This window comes from Salarias fasciatus (assembly GCF_902148845.1).
Source record: "Salarias fasciatus chromosome 23 unlocalized genomic scaffold, fSalaFa1.1 super_scaffold_20, whole genome shotgun sequence".
NCBI lineage: Eukaryota > Metazoa > Chordata > Actinopteri > Blenniiformes > Blenniidae > Salarias > Salarias fasciatus.
The window spans coordinates 2,344,075-2,357,322 of NW_021941230.1; the positions used below are offsets into that span (position 1 = coordinate 2,344,075).

Below are 13,248 nucleotides of genomic sequence, written 5' to 3' on the forward strand. Positions count from 1 at the left end.
AAAACAATGTTATGGCAAATTATATTTTGAAATCACAGATTTTGGAACACATAACTAGTTTCCATCTGGCACCGACTTGTTTCTGTTTAGATTGAAGCAGCATGGCTCCGGTGTGAGGGAAAAAAGGATCCCTGCTGAAAGTTTTCGGTCCGCGGCTCTGTTGCAGCGCCAGAACGTACCACAGCCGCGCTGTGCGAGTCCATGCGCTCCGCTCATGATACGTCGTCACGCACACAGTGGAATCGATAGCGGAATCGTTAAGGAGACAGCCAAACGATTCCTTGGAAACGAGACATGAGGAACCGGTTCCACAGAAGAATCGGTTCTCGATTCCCATCCCTACCGATCATGAGACGACCCGCTCTACCATCTGAGCGACTGTCACATTTAGCAGGGGATTGGGTCAGTATCAAGTGGGGGGTGGGGTGGGGGTGCTATGTTAATGGTCATGCGGTTGGTCCTCCACTTAACTGGACTTTGTAAGGTTTTACACTGCAGTTGTCATAGTTACTGTGTCGTTAAGAGTTTCAGTAGTGATGTAAGGTAAGGTCGTAAATTGTGTGGTGTGGAAGTTCAATAAACGCAACACACGGAGCAGCATGTCGTGGTTATTGAGTCCTGCATGAACACAATAGTTTCCTATGCGACTTGGGCTCTTCTTGAAACCAACATTTCTCCTCCATTGGCTTCATTTTTCACCACCAGAGGTTGGTGACTGGCAAAAAACAAAAGATAGCTTCGCAACCCATGACTACCTAAACCCTCCTTTGCATGGAGCAAATCAATTATTGGTTATTTTCCATCAAAAATGTCAATTAAAAACTTCAAATATATTTTAAGAATTGCAGACCATAATTAATCTAATCAGAACAAGAAGTCTGACAAACCAGGATTCTATAAATATTCTAATTGCCTGAGGGCTATTGTTGAAATGTTCTCACAATAAATATATTGAAAATGTTTTAGAAGAAAATAATCAGCTGAATAATAACCATTTCATGTTTTCTGGTCCTCAATCTGACTAGACCACTGTCAAGATCATCGTTTGTTGTAGATCAAGATTCTTCAGGACAGATCATTGAGGATCATCTCCACAGAGGAACTACAGGAACTACTTTCTACAAACATCACTGAGACATTGATCATGAGGACATGTGGACTCACTCAGCCTTCCTGCAGTTCTTCACAGCTGGGATCAGTCTCCGTCGTCCCTCCTCTGATGTCTTGTACTTCTTCAGGTCCAACTCCTCCAGGACCTGGTCTGACATCTGCAGCATGTAGGCCAGAGCTGAGCAGTGGATCTCAGAGAGTCTCTTCTCTGATCTGTTCTCTGACTTCAGGAACTCTTGGATGTCCTGATGGACTGAGAGGTCCTTCATCTCCGTCAGACAGTGGAAGATGTTGATGCTTCTGTCAGGAGACATTTTTTCACTCTTCATCTCCTTCAGGTTCTTGATGGCACTCTGGATGGTTCTTGGACTGATCACTTTCCGACCCAGCAGACATTTTAAGAGTCTCCGGTTGGATTTCAAAGAGAGGCCATGAAGGAAGCGGACAAACAGGTCCAGGTGGCCGTTCTGACTGCTGAGGGATTTCTGCAGGACGGCCTTCAGGAATTCAGTCAAAGATGGGAAAGTTTTATAAGACCTTCCAATGAAGGTCTCCAGCTCGTCTGTCTTCCTGTTGGTGAAAAAGTGGAACATGGAGACTGCAGCCAGAAACTCCTGAACACTCAGATGGACGAAGCTGTAGACGGCTTTCTGGAAGATCACAGACTCTCTCTTGAAGATCTGAGTACAGATTCCAGAGTACAGCGAGGCCTCAGTCACATCCAGACCACACTGCTCCAGGTCTTCTTGGTAGAACAGGATGTTTCCTTTGTCCAGATGTTCCAAGGCCATCCTGCCCAGCTTCAGAAGAAGCTCCCTGTCAGCCTCCGTCAGCTCCTGTGGACCCGTCTCAGGTCCTTCATGGTACTTGAGCTTCTTCCTGTGTGTCTGAAGCAGCACAAAGTGGGAGTACATGTCAGTCAGGGTCTGGGGCAGCTCTCCTCTCTGCTTGCTGCTCAACATGTGCTCCAGAACTGTAGCAGTGATCCAGCAGAAGACTGGGATTCCACACATGATGTGGAGGCTCCTGGAGGTCTGGATGTGGGAGATGATTCTGCTGCTCAGCTCCTCATCACTCAGCCTCCTCCTGAAGTACTCCTCCTTCTGGGAGTCAGTGAAGCCTCGCACTTCTGTCAGTCTGTCCACACATGTTGGAGGGATCTGATGGGCCGCCGCCGGTCGGGAAGTGATCCAGACCCGAGCCGAGGGCAGCAGATCCCCCCGGATGAGGTTAGTGAGCAGCTCGCCCACCGAAGACTGCCGGGAGACGTCGAGCAGCCGCCGGCCGCCGCCGAAGTCCAGAGAAAGTCTGCTTTCATCCAGGCCGTCAAAGATGAAGAGCAGCTTGCAGACGGCCAGCTCCTCTGCCGTCAGCTTCTGGAGCGTGGGATGGAAAACAGCCAGCAGAGAGAGGAGACTGTACGGCCGCTCTCCCAGCAGGTTCAGCTCCCTGAAGGAGAGCACCACCAGCACACTGACATCCTGGTTCTCCAGGCCCTCGGCCCAGTCCAGACTGAACTTGTGCACCGAGAAGGTTTTTCCGCTGCCGGCCACGCCGCTGGTCACAACCACTCGGATGTGTGTGTGCTGCTGGGCCCAGGCTTTGAAGATGTCCTGAACCCTGATGGCAGTGTGATGGAGGCTCTCCTTCCTGGAAGCTGTCTCCAGCTGCTTCAGCTCAGGTTCCCTCTGAAGCTCCTCACTGAGTCCCTCTGTGATGTGGAGCTCAGTGTAGATCCTGTTGAGGAGGCTTCCTCCTCCTGCTTCATCACTTCCTTCAGTCACACGTTCACATCTCCTCCTCACACTCTTCTTATGTTCTTCTAGAAGCTGCTGCAGACCCACACCTGCTCACAGACAACAACAACAATCACACTGCACACAAACAACAAGCTTTCATGTCTCTACAACACAACAACCAGTCCAGTGAAGACAGACCAGTCCCTCAGCAGACACATGTCCACTCTTACTTAGTGCAGCGGCGCTTCTGGATCTTTCTGGCTGCTCCTCACACACATCAGTCCTCTTCCTCTTTCTGTGGACACCAAGCAACATTTACTCTGAGCAACACAACACAAAGATCCAGCTTCAACTCTCACACTGCTTCACAATCCTGGAGCTGAATCTGAAAGGGAGCTCAACATCTCTCACTCTGGTTTGGAGGAAATCAAATAAACTAATCAGAGGTTCTGTTTTGGACTGAATTCATTTAAACTCTCACACACTCCTCTGAAATCACACATGAACTGCTCTAATCATTTGCATGTACACAAAAAATCAGCAACATGTTTAAATGCTGAAGAAAAACAAAAGATGTTCAACATCTTTCATATAAACTAGTATCTTCATCCTGGACTCATATGAAACAGTGATCAAAGTTTTGGATGTGAGAATTTCTACTTGTATTCATGAAGGAGGGATTAAACTTGTGGATGTGTGACTGAGTCTGGTGAGACAAAGAGTTTTGCTGCTGTTCATGAGGATGGACTTCATTCTCCTCCTCATTCTGTTCTCCAGCAGTTCACCAACAGACCCCCCATCTTGACACACACCTCCAGACCAGCTTGTTCAAGCGGTTCCCCTCTTTGACCTTTGACCTTCATCAGTTTCTCCAGCAAACCTCAGCTGGAACATCCAGCACAGGACTCCAGTGATGGGAGTAAAAGGACAGCATCAGCTTGCAGACATCAACAGATTTCAGTCTTCTGAGAAAGTCCAGTCTGCACCGACCGTTCTATATGCTGCATCAGGACTGACCAGTCCAGTCTGTGATCCAAGTGGACCCAGATATTTCCAGGTAGAGACCACCTCCATACACTCTCCATCAGTCTGGACTGGTCCATGTTGTGCCTCCACCTGAGAAACTCCACCATCTTCTCCTTTGTTTGAGTCGTGTTCAGCTACAGTCCAATGCACCTGCTCCAGTACCTGAAGTCCCAGAAGACCTTCCTGTACCCCCCCCCCCCCCCCCCCCCCCTCCCTTCACACAGACCACCACAGCCGTATCATCAGAGGATTTCTGGATGGAGCGTGATGACGACTGACAGGGAAAGTCCGCTGTGTGGTACCACAGCTCCCTGGAGGCTCCAGTACTGTCACCTCAGTCTCAGAGACTGAATTCTCCAGTCTGACACACTGTGGTGATGGGAACTCATGGGATGAAACATGTGTCTCATGTTTTGATGGACAGATGGTGCATGATGGGAATCATGTGGTTTGAGATCATACTGAGGCCCCATGGCAGGACACAGGTTGAGACCTCGGGGTGAACACATGTGTCCAGTCAAACTCTCACAAACAACGGGAATATGGCGTCTCAGGTGGATGACCTCACACCAGGGGGTCCAACGCTGGAGGTGCAATGCCACCTTTAATGGCGCTTTAATAACCCGTGCGCACACTACAGAAGGCGTTCCCTCGCCTTCCCTCACCTTAATAAAGTTTTCTGCACCCTGACACCTGCGGGGCTCCGTACGTTTAGACCAGAATAAAACATGTTTATCTCTGATGAGGTGAAGTTTCATTATACGGCCGCTCTGCTGTGTGTTCACAGAAGAAACCCTCCACCAGGTCTCTGTTCAGCTGGCTGGACTAGTACTGACCCGAGGCCTCATCAGGTTTCTGAGCCCTTTCACTCAGGAAATGTTCCTTTAAATGGATCTGGAGCTGTGGTCAGTCCACTCTCTCACTTTTCCCAGTTTTACATTAAACATCAGAAAGTGTCTCCATTCTTACTGGATTCAAATCTGTCAACGCTTTCAAAAGTGTAATGAACACATTTCAGCCACAACACAACCAAGACACACTGGAAGTGATGAAAAGAAAAGAAAAGAAAAGAGTTTCTTACTTTGTGTCTGAAGGTCCAGGTTCAGCACTGAAGAGTGGTGGACGACGTCTGGACCGGTCACTCTTCAGAGACAACCTGCTGGATCCTGAAGACTCTGCTGTGAGTCTGAATACACACACACACACACACACACACACACACACACACACACACACACACACACACACACACACACTCCCCTCAGTGATGGACTCCACCAGTCTCTCTGCTCTCGTTATCTCTTAACTCTGCTGATGCTCCTGTGGTTAAACATCAGTTGTTGCATCAAATCTGTCTGAGCTGCTACTGTGACTGTGACCATATGTCATGACCCCCCCCCCCCCCCCCCCCCCCCCCCCCCCCCCGTCAGGTCAGTCAGTCACACACTTCTTCATAGAACAGTGGTGGGCAACTCGTGGCCTGCAGGCCCAGACTGGCCATGTGGCTGTCAGATGATAGTGAAGAAGAGGCTCCTGCTTGACAGAGGCAGGAACTGGGTCCAGGACCCTGTCAGAGTCCAGCTCCTCCTAAACTGCCTCCAGGACCTGTTTGAAACCCTCTGAGTCAGAGAAGAACCTGCTGTGCTCTACGAGCCGTGATGCCTTCAGGGACTCACTCCCTAAAAGCAGCACTGTTAGCTTAGCTACCACATCAGTGAGCTGCTGGCTTAGCTGTTCGCTAGTGTTGATGCTCCAGCATCAGTTTGCGGGACGCCGTCTCTCGCTGTGAGAGTCAGACAGAACAGGACAGGCTGTCAGTGACGGACAGTCCACTTCTGAGAGGACATGTCCTTCATATCGTAGCAGCGGCTTGGAGACAAGCAGCAGAAAGGACTGTGGACGCTGCTCCAGGGTTTGTTTCTGGGTTCTGCCTTGTTGTTCATGTTGCTGTGTGTGTGTTGTTGTTTCTGTGCTGTTCTCTGATCATCATGTTGTTTAGAAGGACTCTGCGGCCGCTGGCTCGGTTCTGAGCTGTGATGCCTTGTTTCATGTTTCAAGTTAAAATCAGCTTCTTTTCCCTTCAGAAGCTTCATCAAGCACAGTCCGGCTTTCATGAGTTCATTTCAAAGGAGAAGTGCTCTTTCAGACATTTCAGATGGTTTAACTCTGTTAACAGTTTAAAAGTACTTGAATATAATTTACTGTCCGTATTTCCTCCACATCGGTGTGTAAAGAGTGTAAAGTTGGTGATTGAAGCAGCAGCCACATTAACTCCAGGCTGCTGTTATGAAGAGTTCCATCTTTCAGCTGATTGATGGGGTTTTTGTTTCTGACTCCAGAGTGAAGCAGAGGACAAGAAGCTGTTAGTAACAGTCTGACATGATGACCAGACACTCTTTAAATCACCACATTTCTGAAATCATGGGGTTTTTGTTCAGGAGTGGATCGTTTATGCGGAGCCCCGCAGGTGTCAGGGTGCAGTAAACTTTATTAAGGTGAGGGAAGGCGAGGGAACGCCCTCTATAGTGTGCGCACGGGTTATTAAAGCGTTACCTCGTGACAATAAAGCGTGTGCATGGGATAAATAAAGCGTTCCCTCACTATAATAAAACGAGGGCACGCTATAATAAATTGAGCACACCTTTATGTTCTCGATGAGCGCTTGTGATCTGAGATGACGCATGCTGCACGCAAAGGCAACACAGTGACGTGTGCTTTCAGAATCCCTTTGAGATGGCTAACGGCCAGTACACACACTACAGGATTTTTTCAATCTTCACCGATTCAGACAACACAGAAGACAGATCGCACGAGATCTTCCTCTCCTGATCTCCTGGTGTGTGGAGTCGCTCTGGAGCAGAACACAGGAAGATTGTTCATCAGAGAATCAGCTCCTCACTCTTTCAAATCTCGCGAAGTCAAACGTGACTTTGTGCAGTTTCTCTTCATTCCTGTGTTTACATTCATCTCCACTTTTAATAATAAGCGAAGAACTCACTCCCACATTCATTCATATCAGCTTTGTTGTTTGAGTGTCAGAGTCCTTGGAAAGTCTTTTTTTTCTCCCATTCTTCTGTGATTGTTAATAATGGAGATGAATTAAAACATTGGAATTTTTGCAGGATTTGCTGAGCTGCAGTTGAATGTATTAGATCGGGGTTTGCATCTGAATGAATGAAATATAGTTCATCCAGGAGCGATACAAATATTGAGGATTAATTACTAACTTTCTGCACTGCTGGGTTTGAAAGCTTTGACTTTTCTGTTTCGCTGTCATATAAAATGAATATATTTCACAGACATATATACATGTCTCCAGCTCTGACAGCTGAGGGGGGATTTTTTTAAGCAGTGCATCAACACTTTGGTGAAGCTTAGCTGTTCAGCCAATCATGGAGGTTTATTCCGAGGGTGTGGACAGGTCGGCTCTCAGCTGATCAGCTCCTCTCCAGGGCTTGTGGTCGGAAATATTAAACATGATCATCATCTACGATCTCCCCTTCCGATGCCTCCCAAGCGGTTCCGACCGGAAAAAAATCTCTCTGAACACACCGCACACGGCATACCCCCGACACCTTGTCGGCTTCATCGGGAGGAGGAGATGGGGCAAAATTCAGCCCGATCATCTTGTAGTGTGTGCCGGCTTTTACACTCAATATAAATCCATTGGATGCAAGTGAAGCAATATTTCTAACCTGTTGTGTGTTAGCCCAATATGAAAATAAAACAAAAGAGCATAAATCATTTCTATTGTTTCCTTTGCCAGTCAATGTTGCGTTTGCGTGCAGCATGCATCATCTCAGATCACGAGCGCTCATCAAGAGAGGTGCGCCCTCGCTTTATTTATGCCGTTCGCATGCTTTAATAAAGCGAAGGAACGCTTTCATAACCCGTGCGCACACTATAGAAGGCGTTCCCTCGCCTTCCCTCACCTTAATAAAGTTTTCTGCACCCTGACACCTGCGGGGCTCCGTACGTTTAGACCAGAATAAAACATGTTTATCTCTGATGAGGTGAAGTTTCATTATACGGCCGCTCTGCTGTGTGTTCACAGAAGAAACCCTCCACCAGGTCTCTGTTCAGCTGGCTGGACTAGTACTGACCCGAGGCCTCATCAGGTTTCTGAGCCCTTTCACTCAGGAAATGTTCCTTTAAATGGATCTGGAGCTGTGGTCAGTCCACTCTCTCACTTTTCCCAGTTTTACATTAAACATCAGAAAGTGTCTCCATTCTTACTGGATTCAAATCTGTCAACGCTTTCAAAAGTGTAATGAACACATTTCAGCCACAACACAACCAAGACACACTGGAAGTGATGAAAAGAAAAGAAAAGAAAAGAGTTTCTTACTTTGTGTCTGAAGGTCCAGGTTCAGCACTGAAGAGTGGTGGACGACGTCTGGACCGGTCACTCTTCAGAGACAACCTGCTGGATCCTGAAGACTCTGCTGTGAGTCTGAATACACACACACACACACACACACACACACACACACACACACACACACACACACACACACACACACATTCCATCATCAACACAGTTGTAGAGAGGCTAACCATGACAGGTCAAAGGTCAGACCCTCCCAGCAGGGTGTGTTGGTCACTGACAGGTCAGGAGGTTCTGACTGAAGCTCAGAATGAGTGCAGCTCACTGAGAGCAGACAGAAACAGCAGCGCTGCATCTCGTCTCCTCCTTGCTGTTGCTGTGGACTCTGCAGGAGCAGCTGGCGTCTCTCACCTGTCCACACACTCTGGTCCGTCCTCCTCTTCATCCACACCACTCATCTTCAGTCACTGAGAGAGAAAGCAGCAGCATCATGTCTAACAGAACCTTTCAGACAGATCTCAGATCTGCAGCCAACAGCAGCGACACACCGAGGACTTCTTCTCTCTTCATGGACACACATGAGCTGATTAACACCAGGAGACAGAGACAGCTTCACTCTGACTGGACAGCCCTGACACACACACACACACACACACACACACAGGTTCGTATTTCTATCCTTGTGGGGACCTTCCATTGACTCCCATTCATATCTAACTCCTAACCCTGACCCTTACCCTAACCCTAACCCACACCACAACAAAGCCTAACCCTAAAGAAATGTTTTTGCACTTTTACATTTTTCAGTAACAACAACATGGTCAAGAAAACACTGTTTCTCCTCATTAGGACCGGAAAAAGGTCCCCACAAGGCACGTCGTTCCAGGTTTTCCTATCCTTGTGGGGACATTTGGCCCCCACAAGGATAGAAATACGGGGCAAATTTGGGGCAAGGGTCCTTGGGGGCTCCAAGCAAAAAAATTCATCGGGCCCCCACCCCATCAGGGCACACCAAAAAAAAAAAAAAAATGTTTTTTTGCACACAATTTTTGGGACATTTGATATGTGTTAGAGCTGGGCAATGGTTAAATTTCTTCATTGCGAGTAATCGCACCCCAATCCTGGAGTTAATTGTGATTAATCACGATTAAAAAGGCTCATTTGAAGTCTGCCAAGGCCACTCAAAATGTGTGTGTGTTACATAAATAAGTAAGTCCTCAAGAACGAGTTTCTGTTTATTCAATTAGACATGAATAATCAGCAGCATCACAGGAAACCAACAGGTAATTTGACACAGTTCCGTGTTCATGTGTCATCAACCAAGTCAGAAACAGATGAAAAATGGAATTTTCTCATGAGCGCACACTTCCTCAAACTTCACCATATCTCCGACTCTCAGACAGAGAAGGCAGGATAAATTCAGTCACGCTGAATTGTGCCTCATCCTTAGCTTTATTAAGCCAGATTGTGTGTTGAAGGGAAATCTACTTTGTTTTGCGTGTTTTCAGCGCCTGAAGAATGCCCAGCGGGAGAAATGGTGCACCGGCAAAACACGTAATTTAAGTTTGATTTTCATTTTTTTCATATTTGCGCTCCTGATCTCAGTTTGTGCCTTATACCAGCCTTTTCCTCGTGATTTTTCTGATAATTCGGCCGAGTTCAATATGGCAAATAATGAGGAATGGACCGTGTTTCACCTCTAAAAGCGGGACAGACTCTCGCGGCGCAGGACAGGTTCGGCTTGTCCCCCCCCCACACACACAGCATTATTCAGCCAGGCTGGGCCAGGCATGCGTCCACACTAAAATATATCAAAGTGAATTGCATAGCTTGCATGTGTAGACCCAGCTCCCAGGCCCAACTTTGAAAAGCAGAGATTAACGGCAACATTTTTTTTCTCGCGCGATAAGGGTGTTGAGAAAACGCAGCATGTTACTGCCGTTAACGGCCCAGCTATAATATGTATACTGAAAAACTTAGAGAAGCCCTAATCTCTTCTATTAGATCCAGGGACCAACAGAAGTCCTTGAAAGCTTATCAATAATTATATTATACAATAAACCTTGCGGCTCCCGCTGATTGACGCAGACAGCGCTGAAGGCTGATATAGCTGCGCGGGGCCCCCCAAGGGGGTTTGCTACGTCGTCGTTTCATAATTGCATCATAAATGCCGATTGTTGTCGTTTCTGTGCAGTACATGTATTAGCACTTGGGGTACCCGGTCTCTCAGGGGACTCCTTGCGGGGGGCCCCCGAAAAGCCGGGGCCCCAGGCAAAAGCCTGGTTTGCCTGTTGGCACGACCCGCCTCTGCACACACACACACACACACACACACACACACACACACACACACACACTCAGGGAGCATGAAGTGTTCTGGATGTGGAGACGGGGGACACCAACAGCAGGTTTGTCCTCACAGAGAGAGTCCTGAGGGGCAGCGAGGACGAGGTCAGGACCGCGGGGTATGGGGGCCTTCGGTCCTGATGAGTCAGGTTCAGGGCGGCCGCTGCATGAGGACTGTCCTGACCCTGCTCCCCAAGAAGGGAGATCTGGGTCTGCTGATAAACTGGACTACTACTCTGTAGGAATTACAAAACACTGTAAAGAAAGAGGGACGGACCAGGACTACCAGAGAGAGGAGGACCAGGACTACCAGAGAGAGGAGGACCAGGACTACCAGAGAGAGGAGGACCAGGACTACCAGAGAGAGGAGGACCAGGACTACCAGAGAGAGGACCAGGACTTGCGTTCCCTGTCGTGGAGACATGATAGTGCTGATCATGACCAGCGGCTGCGTTTCTTCTGTCAACAAGGAATCAGAGATCGGGTCTTTCTGGCAAGTCTTCTTTATGCCCGTTACCACGGAGACCAAGTCAGAGTGTTTTCATAAAGTTCCATTTTCTTTTCCTCTGAGCGCCACTGCTGTGTGAACAGAAACCTCTACCAAAGCTGTTTTCATTTGAGAAACTTCTAAAGGGAAACTCGATCGCTACCACACACACACACACACACACACACACACACACACACACACACACACACACACACACACACACACACACACACACACACACACACACACACACACACACACACACGACGAAACAACACCCTTCTCCCTCTTCAGAATGGAGGATGTGTGTCATCTGGGTCTCCACCTTTCCTCTCCACCAGAACAGCAGAAAGTCTCCTCCTCTGGTCCTGGTCCTGGTTCTGGTCCTGGTCCTGGTTCTGGTTCTGGTTCTGGTCCTGGTCCTGGTCCTGGTTCTGGTTCTGGTCCTGGTTCTGCAGGTTCCTTCCTTTTAAAACTTTTGCTTTCCATAGTTGTTCATGCCTCTTCAAGCAGAACCGTTTGCTCGCTCTATCTCTCTCTCTCTCTCAACCGGAGATGAAAAGTTGTGTGCACCCCTCCACACACACACACACACACACACACACACACACACACCAGAAGACGGTGGTGTGACGTTCGTGAACGACTTGTTCGTTTGAACGTCTCGTTCGTTTGACCGTCTCTTTTGAGAAGGAGGAGTCAGAAAAGTTTCCACAGGGAGAACTGTCTGGTGGCGGCCCAGCGTTCATAGCGACGTCGCTTTTTGATCCTTGGATGTCGGCTCTTCCTCTCACTGTGAAGCAGAATTCACCAAGCGGTGGATTGTTCTCCACTAACAGGGAACGTGAGCTGGTTCAGACCGTAGTGAGACAGGTTAGTTTACCCTGCTGATGATGTGTTGCTGCAGTTGTAATTAGTAATCGTAGAGGAGGAGGAGAGTCTGGAGACGGAGGTGAACTGGTTCCTCGTCAGTGGAGACTGGCTTCATGTCTCTTGTTGCTGGTTGATGTTACAACCAGACGACAAGCTGTCTGACCTGTTATTGGTCTGAATTCAGCACTGACTGTGACGAGCAGCAGCAGGAAGTGACACAGGAAGTCAGCAGCGAGCAAGGAACACACACACACACACACACACACACACACACACACACACACACACACACACACACACACACACACACACACACGTACAGTCTCGTATTTCTATCCTCGTGGGGACCGTCCAATGACTCCCATTCATGTCTAGCCCCTAACCCTGACCCTTACCCTAACCCTAACCCACACCACAACAAAGCCTAACCCTAAAGAAATGTTTTTGCACTTTTACTTTTTTCAGTAACAACAACATGGTCAAGAAAACACTGTTTCTCCTACTTAGGACCGGAAAAAGGTCCCCACAAGGCACGTCGTTCCACGTTTTGCTATCCTTGTGGGGACATTTGGCCCCAACAAGGATAGAAATACGAGAACATACACACACACACATAAACACACACACAGCATACATTTCTCAGTCTTAGGAATATGTGGACACACTTTTCTAGGGGCGATGTCCAAGGTAAAGCACAATGTAATATCTATCAGAAACACCTCTCTTTCAGTCCTGGCCAACAAACAGCTTCACACCACCGCATGGAAACTCAGCACCAACAGTAACGGTGTCACATGTCAGGAAATGATGGCGGGCCTCCTGCTGGACTGAGGGCGACGTCTCGTCCTTCTACTAGAGATCACATGACGTTCATCAAGGAGCCAGTCTTCAGAACGGCTCTTTCAAAGGAACGGCTCCCTTCACAGAGCCAGAAACCCCGGATCCAGAAGAGAACAGCAGCAGCAGCACTCACCTGCTTCTCCTCTCAGGCTGTCAGTCGAGTCTGAACTGTCAGCGCTTCACTTCCTGCTTCCCTGGTTGAACTGAGCTGCTGCTCCTCCTTCATGGTTTTTCTTCTTTTTTTTTTTTTTTTAAATCAGACCCTCCCATCAGATAAAGTGAGTGAAACAGATCAGCTCTTCAGAATGAAATGTTGAAAACGGGGCTCTCAAAACATTTTTGATTGTGATTAATCGGAGAATCTCCACAGATAATCGTGAATAGTCAAACTTTGAATTGCATGTTTAAATTTCTGTTGTTTTACATTTCAAGGCAGTTTTCAGGACATAACATAAAACATTAATCAGTCCAAACAATCAGTTCAGGTTGAATTTAAA

General features: G+C 47.9%; 1 long non-coding RNA gene across 2 annotated transcripts; it reads right to left on the reverse strand.

Moving 5' to 3' along the window:
- Positions 1 to 3,084: 3,084 nt before the first annotated feature.
- LOC115384155 (uncharacterized) lies at positions 3,085 to 12,947 on the reverse strand. Of its 2 annotated transcripts, none has more exons than XR_003930812.1 (5): positions 12,885 to 12,947; positions 8,614 to 8,669; positions 8,224 to 8,328; positions 4,957 to 5,061; positions 3,085 to 3,144 (listed from the first exon to the last, which is right to left on the reverse strand). It is a non-coding gene; the product is annotated as an uncharacterized LOC115384155 (long non-coding RNA). The 2 variants fall into 2 exon arrangements; XR_003930811.1 differs by lacking the exon at positions 12,885 to 12,947 and adding an exon at positions 11,256 to 11,445 and having other exon boundaries at positions 8,614 to 8,833.
- Positions 12,948 to 13,248: the final 301 nt, after the last annotated feature.